Genomic DNA, 9,849 nt, shown 5'->3' with positions numbered 1-9,849 from the left:
ATCTTAAAAAGCAGAGACATCACCTTGCCAACGAAGGTCCGTATAGTTAAAGCTATGGTTTTCCCAGTAGTGATATATGGAAGTGAGAGCTGGACCATAAAGAAGGCTGATCGCCGAAAAACAGATGCTTTTGAATTCTGGTGCTGGAGGAGACTCTTGAGAGTCCCATGGACTGCAAGAAGATCAAACCTCTCCATTCTGAAGGAAATCAGCCCTGAGTGCTCACTGGAAGGACAGATCCTGAAGCTGAGGCTCCAAGACTTTGGCCACCTCATGAGAAGAGAAGACTCCCTGGAAAAGACCCCGATGCTGGGAAAGTTGGAGGGCACAAGGAGAAGGGGACGGCAGAGGACGAGATGGTGGGACAGTGTTCTCGAAGCTACCAGCATGAGTTTGACCAAAGTGCAGGAGGCAGTGGAAGACAGGAGGGCCTGGCGTGCTCTGGTCCAGGGGGTCACGAAGAGGCGGACACGACTAAACGACTAAACAACAACATACATATACAAAAAAGAGATGGCATAAAGGAGGTTTTGCACATCGGTTCCCGAGAGCAGGGAACTGTTTTCTTTGTTTCGATCCAAGCAGTTGTAACCAAAAATTGCCCTATTCCCTTATGGGGTATCCAAGAGCCCATATAGAGTCCTTACGTAGGTTCCCTATTGGTAGGAGAAAATAACAGAGGCCAACCAGAGAATATTGAGAAGCAAAGCAGCTAGTAAGCTTGATCTTTATTGATCTGTTGCAACAGGGTGCTCCCCTCACCCGCAGGAGAGAGGAAGGACCCAGAAAAATGGTGTGCAAGGCCTTATAAAGACTTTTGAAATTGCCCCCCTGTGGATCAAGACCACCCCCAGAAACATCATACATACGTCACAGAAGGGGTGTAACCTAAGACCACCCCTCAGATACATCACACCTACATCACAGAAAAGGCAGTCTAAAACAGAAATTTGAATGTTGTTTTTCTCCTGTTGTTGTTTATCTCCTGTCTGGCAGGTTACTTGATTGGATTGCCTGGGGAGCCTGGCCAGTCTTTTGTAATGCTAAATACTTAGTTCCTGGGCTAGGTCACAGGCTCACACCCTAGTCATATCTTAAATGTGCCCTTAAGACAGGATTTGTGAGGAAAGAGACAATGGGGAGGTTTCCCACTTTGACCTTGCAGAGAAAACATTTGCTCAGTTTAGGAATCAAAATGGTTCCAGGTCGGTCTTCCTGTGCTATGTACAGTGGTACCTCGGGTTAGGTACTTAATTCATTCCGGAGGTCCGTTCTTAACATGAAACTGTTCTTAACCTGAAGCACCACTTTAGCTAATGGGGCCTCCCGCTGCCGCCGCGCCGCCGCAGCCTGATTTCTGTTCTCATCCTGAAGCAAAGTTCTTAACCTGAAGCACTATTTCTGGGTTAGTGGAGTCTGTAACCTGAAGCGTATGTAACCCGAGGTACCCCTGTACGTGCTTGGTTGGTGCACTTATGAACATTACCATATATCTAAGACCTCAAAATTCCTATCACAAAGCGGACGCCATTTGGAAGCAGTATGGCAGACTGGGTCAAGTGGAACAGATTTTAACCGCTGGTTTCAAAATTGTGTGGGGTTTTTTACTACTTCTTCAAATTCCTAAGAATCAGGGGCACTTTCTACATTGCCCAGGACATGACGAAATGGCTCTTGGGATCCCTTCGAACTCTACAATTCTGTGAGAGAGTTTGTGAGAAAGTGAATGAGGGGAAAGCTTTAAATTGAGGCCGCGATGTCTCCCGTGGCTATTTATATTTATTTGTCGTATCTGCCTGTCCTCCAGCACTTAACCATTGGAGTTACGTTCCTCTTTTGCAAACCTCCTGAGTTTTGCATTTGGTTTGACCACATTCTTCCGAGGCAGAACACAGGAAAGGGTACTTCCTTTTATGGGGACACCCCCCCACACACACACACCCGGTTCCCGGAAAGCCCTGGCGAAAAAAACAGATCATCAGCTACAGCTGAAGCTCACATCAGAGCCCTCCGAAAGAGTCTCAGAAGCCTGTCCTCATTTTACCACTTGCCAAAGCCATTCGCAGCTGGAGAAAGGAGACTCTAGGCTTTCGGTTTCGAGAGCTGAGTTGGACAAAGCTTCTGTTTCTACACTGTGTTCAGTGCTGGATTTACATACAGTGGTGCCTCGCAAGACGAAAAGAATCCGTTCTGTGATTCTCTTCGTCTAGCGGTTTTTTCGTCTTGCGAAGCAAGCCCATTGACGGATTAGCGGATTAGCGCTATTAGCGGCTTTTAGCGACTTATCTGCTGATCGGATCAGCTGATAAGCTGCTTAGCGGCTTAGAAAAGGGGGGGGGGAGGAAAAAACCCCAGCAGGAACTCGCAAGACATTGTCGTCTTGCGAAGCAAGCCCATAGGAAATTCGTTTTGCGAAGCACCTCCAAAACGGAAAACTCTTTCGTCTAGCGGGTTTTCCATCTTGCGAGGCATTCGTCTTGCGGGGCACCACTGTATAAACTAAACAAGCTATAACTTAGGGCCCCACTCTCTTGGGGAGCCCTAAAAAAATTAAAGGACAAAACAACTGGATGTACATTTTCAAAATATGAGATAAAAAACAAATAAAATAAAACCGACCTACAGCAATAGTGTTTTGTGTTGTGTAGGCTTCTATGATGTAAGTCATGGGCCCCGCCTGCTAGCCTGCTCCCTAAAACATCACTGGTTTGCTCCTTTCTATATATAGGGTGCCTACATTCTGCATGGCCTGTTGCATGGAAACATGGGCAAATGGCTTGAGATACCTATTAGGTCCATAAATTAAAAGGTAAAGGTCCAGTCGTGACCGACTCTGGGGTTGCGGCGCTCATCTCGCTTTATTGGCCGAGGGAGCTGGCGTACAGCTTCCGAGTCATGTGGCCAGCAGGACTAAGCCGCTTCTGGCAAACCAGAGCAGCGCACAGAAACGCCATTTACCTTCCCGCCGAAGCAGTACCTATTTATCTACTTGCACTGGTGTGCTTTCGAACTGCTAGGTTGGCAGGAGCAGGGACCGAGCAACGGGAGCTCACCACGTCGCGGGGATCCGAACCGCCGACCTTCTGATTGGCAAGTCCTAGGCTCTGTGGTTTAACCCACAGCGCCACCCGCGTCCCTAATAATCAATGTACTGTACTATAAAATAAATAACACAGTATGTTTCACATGGTGCGAAGGAAGGGCTTTGCACCTTTATACAATATGCAGGTGTGCTTGGCCCCAGGGTCTTTTGCCTCACCATCCCCACTACTGACTCCCTGTTGCTACTCAGCTTCAAAAAAATAAAGTGTCCCCGGATTCATTGAAAAAAACCTGGTAACCATACTCTAGGGGGGTCTTGGTAGACCACAAGCTCAACTGTGAGTCAACAGCGTGATGCAGCAGCAAAAAAGGCTAATTCTATTCTAGGCTGCGTCAACAGAAGTCTAGGGAAGTCATAGTCGTGCTGTCTTCTGCTTTGGTCAGACCACAACCTGTAGTTCCGTGTCCAGTTCTGGGCCCCGCAATTTAAGAAGGATGTTGACAAGCTGGAGCATGCGTAGAGGAAAGCAACCAAAATGATCAAACCAAGCCTTATGAAGAGCGGTTGAAGGAGCTGGGCATGTCTAGCCTGGAAAAGCAGAGACTGAGAGGAGATATGAGAGCCATCTTCCAATACTCAAGGGCTGTCACACGGGCTTTTTTCCTCCTGCTCTGGAGGGTAGGACTCGAACCCGTGGCTTCCAAGTTACAAGAGTGACACCTGGCTTGAGAGAAGTACATGTGAAAAGGATCTAGGAGTCTTGGTTGACCACAAACTTGACATGAGCCAACAGTGTGACGCGGCAGCTAAAAAAGCCAATGCAATTCTGGGCTGCATCAATAGGAGTATAGCATCTAGATCAAGGGAAGTAATAGTGCCACTGTATTCTGCTCTGGTCAGACCTCACCTGGAGTACTGTGTCCAGTTCTGGGCACCCCAGTTCAAGAAGGACACTGACAAACTGGAACGTGTCCAGAGGAGGGCAACCAAAATGGTCAAAGGCCTGGAAACGATGCCTTATGAGGAACGGCTAAGGGAGCTGGGCATGTTTAGCCTGGAGAAGAGGAGGTTAAGGGGTGATATGGATAGCCATGTTCAAATATATAAAAGGATGTCATATAGAGGAGGGAGAAAGGTCGTTTTCTGCTGCTCCAGAGAAGCAGACACGGAGCAATGGATCCAAACTACAAGAAAGAAGATTCCACCTAAACATTAGGAAGAACTTCCTGACAGTAAGAGCTGTTTGACAGTGGAATTTGCTGCCAAGGAGTGTGGTGGAGTCTCCTCCTTTGGAGGTCTTTAAGCAGAGGCTTGACAACCATATGTCAGGAGTGCTCTGATGGTGTTTCCTGCTTGGCAGGGGGTTGGACTCGATGGCCCTTGTGGTCTCTTCCAACTCTAGGATTCTATGATTCTATGATTCTATGATTCTATGATTCTATGACTAAACATCAGCAATAACTTCTCTGATGTTAAGAGCTGTTCGGCAGTGGAACGGTCTCCCTTGGGAAGTGGTGGTCTCTCCTTCCTTGGATGTTGTTAAGCAGAGGTTGGATGGCCATCAGTCAGGGATGCTTTAAGGTGAGACTCCTGCAGGGGTTGGTCTGGATGACCACTGGGGTCCCCTTGAACTCTGCAATTGTACAGTTCTAGGATGAAAACCTTTCCCCATCCATCGCTAGCCCTGGGACGCCACCTGGTGGCCTTTGCCAAAAGTGAAAACATCAGCCACAGTTGGGTTTGTCTCCATCCTTCCAGTGCTATGTGGCTTTTATTCGGAGGTCTATGAATATAGCAGGGCTGCACCTCAGAACACCTGCTTTGCATGCAGAAGGGTGAAATCCTTGTCATCTCTATGTAGTGCTGGGAAAGACTCTGCCTGAACTCCTCCACAGCTGCTGCTATTCAGTATAGCCACACCTGAGGTTAGGTGGACTAATAATAATAATAATAATAATAATAATAATAATAATAATTGTTGGCTTTTTGCAGTATGGTAGCGCTGCAGAGAGCTTGCTGGGGAGACCATGCATTAAAAAGGGACTCAAAAATAACTTAAAGAAGGTTTTAATAAGAAAAACAAAAACTCCATTTACACTAAATACATCAACAAACCAAACCAGACCCAACCACCAACCCATCCCCCAGGGTAATGGGAGAGCTAGGTGCTGCTCCTTATATACTCTACCCAATTGCTGACATAGTTTAATCAGTACAACTCAGCAGCACCTGCTATGCTTCACAGCTGTAAAGCTGGGTCTCGTTATCTTGCTCTGGCCCCTTAAAGACATACACATGGAGTGGAACAATGATGAACCTTTACATTTAAAGAAACCATTCAACAATAATAATAATGTTATTACTTATACCCCGCCCATCAAATAGAAGGGGAAGAAATGGAGGCAGTGAGAGATTTTACTTCTTGGGCTCCATGATCACTGCAGATGGTGACAGCAGCCACGAAATTAAAAGACGCCTGCTTCTTGGGAGAAAAGCAATGACAAACCTAGACAGCATCTTAAAAAGCAGAGACATCACCTTGCCAACAAAGGTCCGTATAGTTAAAGCTCTGGTTTTCCCAGTAGTGATGTATGGAAGTGAGAGCTGGACCATCAAGAAGGCTGATTGCCGAAGAATGGATGCTTTTGAATTCTGGTGCTGGAGGAGACTCTTGAGAGTCCCATGGACTGCAAGAAGATCAGACCTCTCCGTTCTGAAGGAAATCAGCCCTGAGTGCTCATTGGAAGGACGGATCCTGAAGCTGAGGCTCCAAGACTTTGGCCACCTCATGAGAAGAGAAGACTCCCTGGAAAAGACCCTGATGTTGGGAAAGATGGAGGGCGCAAGGAGAAGGGGACAACAGAGGACGAGATGGTGGGACAGTGTTCTCGAAGCTACCAGCATGAGTTTGACCAAACTGCGGGAGGCAGTGGAAGACAGGAGTGCCTGGCGTGCTCTGGTCCAGGGGCTCACGAAGAGTCGGACATGACTAAACGACTCAACAACAACAACATACCCCGCCCATCTGACCGGGCCTCCCTAGTCACTCTGGGCGGCTTCCAACAGGATATTAAAAGCACAATAAAAGATCAAACTTAAACTTAAAAAGTCCTACCCTCCAGAGCAGGAGAAAACAAGATTGCTCCCTCTTCCCTGTGACAGCCCTTAAGATATTCAAATATGGCTCTCATATCTCCTCTTTTCCAGGCTAAACATGCCCAACTCCTTCAACCGTTCCTCATCAGGCTTGATTTCCAGACCCTTCAAAGATGTCTTACTCTTTCTTTTCATTTCCCCTCTTCCTTACAGAGTTTTAGGTGGAAGTTAAGCGAAAGGAGACAAGGGACGCGGGTGGTGCTGTGGGTTAAACCACTGAGCCTCTTGGGCTTGCTGATCAGAAGGTCGGCGGTTCGAATCCCCGTGACGGGGTGAGCTCCCGTTGCTCGGTCCCTGCTCCTGCCCACCTAGCAGTTCGAAAAAACACCAGTGCAAGTAGATAAATAGGTACCGCTCCAGCGGGAAGGTAAACAGCGTTTCCGTGCGCTGCTCCGGTTCGCCAGAAGCGGCTTAGTCCTGCTGGCCACATGACCCGGAAGCTGTACGCCGGCTCCCTCAGCCAGTAAAGCGAGATGAGCGCTGCAACCCGAGAGTCATTCATGACTGGACCTAATGGTCAGGGGTCCCTTTACCTTTTAAGCGAAAGGAGAGTTTTATGTTGGGTTAGCTTTGCTAACAACAACAGCAACAACAACAACAACAACAATAATAATTATTTATTTGTACCCCGTCCATCTGGCTGAGTTTCCCCAGCCACTCTGGGCAGCTCCCAATCGAGTGTTAAAAACAATACAGCATTAAATATTAAAAATTTCCCTGAACAGGGCTGCCTTCAGATGTCTTCTGAATGTCAGATAGTTCTTTCTCTCTTTGACACCTGATGGGAGGGTGTTCCACAGGGCGGGTGCCACCATCGAGAAGGCTCTCTGCCTGGTTCCCTGTAACCTCACTTCTTGCAGGGAGGGAACCACCATAAGGCCCTCGGAGCTGGACCTCAGTGTCCGGGCAGAACGATGGAGGTAGAGACGCTCCTTCAGGGATACTGGGCCGAGGCCGTTTAGGGCTTTCAAGGTCAGCACCTTTAAATTGTGCTCGGGAACATACTGGCCTTGATATAAAAATTAGAGACCCAAGGTGTCTATTTTTTGTTTTAATAACATTTCAGTTTCACTTATGATTGCATTTAACCTTTTAGATCGAATGCATGAAGGGAAGGGTTCAAATTTCTGGGTGAGTTTCCTGTGGGCCTGCCTTTTGCAACCTTGTGCTCTTGGAAGAAACCCTGTCGGGCCTTGAAAGTGGCAGAGATTGGCCTTCCAGGATGTTATTTATGTAGGCTACTACAGCGGCATGGAACGCGGGTGGTGCTGTGGGTTAAACCACAGAGCCTAGGACTTGCCGATCAGAAGGTTGGCGGTTCGAATCCCCACGATGGGGTGAGCTCCCGTTGCTTGGTCCCTGCTCCTGCCAAAAAGCAGTTCAAAAGCACGTCAAAGTGCAAGTAGATAAATAGGTACAGCTCCGGCGGGAAGGTAAACGGCGTTTCCGTGCGCTGCTCTGGTTCGCCAGAAGTGGCTTAGTCCTGCTGGCCACATGACCCGGAAGCTGTACGCCGGCTCCCTCTGCCAATAAAGCGAGATGAGCACTGCAACCCCAGAGTCGGCCACGACTGGACCTAATGGTCAGGGGTCCCTTTACCTTTACTACAGCGGCAAGAATGTTACTTGCCCCAGAATGGAAAAAAGAAAAAGTCCCAGCAAACGAAAAAATGGATACAAAAACCTTATGGAATATGCAGAAATAGCGAAACATTTTATAAAAGAATGGAAACTGTTTACTGGATATTTACAGATAAACTGTAAACAGATCAGAACACTGGCAGGGCTGTTGTAACAGCCTGCAGTTTCATAAGAGCATATATTTAATGTAGACGAATAAATGAGCAAATTAAGTGAATTTGGAATATGCAGAAGATATTAAAAATAAATTTAGGGAACCGCAGAAAGAGGGGGAAGTCAAGTTTTGATACGTTAAAATGATGGTAAATTTAATGAGCTGTATAAACCTGAAAAGCTCCTGTTGCTCGGTCCCTGCCCCTGCCAACCTAGCAGTTCGAAAGCACGTCAAAGTGCAAGTAGATAAATAGGTACCACTCCGGCGGGAAGGTAAACGGCGTTTCCGTGCGCTGCTCTGGTTCACCAGAAGCGGCTTAGTCCTGCTGGCCACATGACCCGGAAGCTGTACACCGGCTCCCTCGGCCAATAAAGCGAGATGAACGCCGCAACCCCAGAGTCGGCCACGACTGGACCTAATGGTCAGGGGTCCCTTTACCTTTATCTTTACTGTATCACCATAGTAGTCCACTGATGGGCTAGGCCCGTGACTTACACATCGGAACCTACACAACACAAAACACTGTTGCTGTACGTAGATTTCATTTTATTCTTTTTTTTATCTTATGTATTTTGGAAATGTAAATCCAGTTATTCCCCCCCTTTAATTTTTAACCCCCCCTTGATTTTATTTTGGCGTTGTCTGTTTACTTTGGAGTCCTTTGTTGTAAAGAATGTATATCATGTGAATCAAATAATAAAGGATGATAACGGCAAAAAAGAAAAGAAAAAGGAAAGTATTGTACTTTTAATCTTTGTATGTAACGGGGTCCTTGCCAGATATTTTCATATACCTTCACAATTTATTTTCCCATACAATCAATAAATCCCGATGTTGTTTGTGTATAGTTTTTTTTAGGGGCGAGCTATAGCTTGTTTAGCTTACCTTTATATTTTCATATACCTTCCCAATTTATTTTCCCATACAATCAATAAATCCCAATGTTATTTGTGTATAGTTTTTTTAGGGGCGAGCTATAGCTTGTTTAGCTTACAGGTATATTTTCATATACCTTCCCAATTTATTTTCCCATACAATCAATAAATCCCAATGTTATTTGTGTATAGTTTTTTTAGGGGCGAGCTATAGCTTGTTTAGCTTACAAGTATATTTTCATATAGCTTCCCAATTTATTTCCCCATACAATCAATAAATCCCAATGTTATTTGTGTATAGTTTTTTTAGGGGCGAGCTATAGCTTGTTTAGCTTACAAGTATATTTTCATATAGCTTCCCAATTTATTTTCCCATACAATCAATAAATCCCAATGTTATTTGTGTATAGTTTTATTTAGGGGCGAGCTATAGCTTGTTTAGCTTACAGGTATATTTTCATATACCTTCCCAATTTATTTTCCCATACAATCAATGAACCCCGATGTTATTTGTGTATAGTTTTTTTTAGGGGCGAGCTATAGCTTGTTTAGCTTACAGATAGAGCGAGATGAGCGCCACAACCCCAGAGTCGGTCACAACTGGACCTAATGGTCAGGGGACCCTTTACCTTTATATTTTCATATACCTTCACAATTTATTTCCCCATACAATCAATGAATCCCAAAGTTATTTGTGTATAATTTTTTTTAGGGGTGAGCTACAGCTTCTTTGGATTACACGTAAACCCGGCGCCGCAGTTCAGGATGCCCAAGTATCCTTTTTTACCTGGCGATGGAAGGAACACGCGTCTCCAAAAAACGCGCGCGCGCGCGCGCCCCACTCCTTTCCGACAGCGCCGTTGCCCTTTTAAGAGCGCGCGCGTTGCAGTCGAAGAGGGAGGGCGCTTCTTCCTCGGAAGAGCCACTGAGAAAAAAAAAGAGGATTTTTTTTTAAGGGGGGTGGGGGGAGAGAGAGAAAAG

The sequence above is a fragment of the Podarcis bocagei genome (assembly GCF_964188305.1).
Source record: "Podarcis bocagei genome assembly, chromosome: 18".
Lineage (NCBI taxonomy): Eukaryota > Metazoa > Chordata > Lepidosauria > Squamata > Lacertidae > Podarcis > Podarcis bocagei.
The sequence above is the reverse complement of the archived record's forward strand: the minus strand, read 5'-3'. Positions refer to the sequence as shown.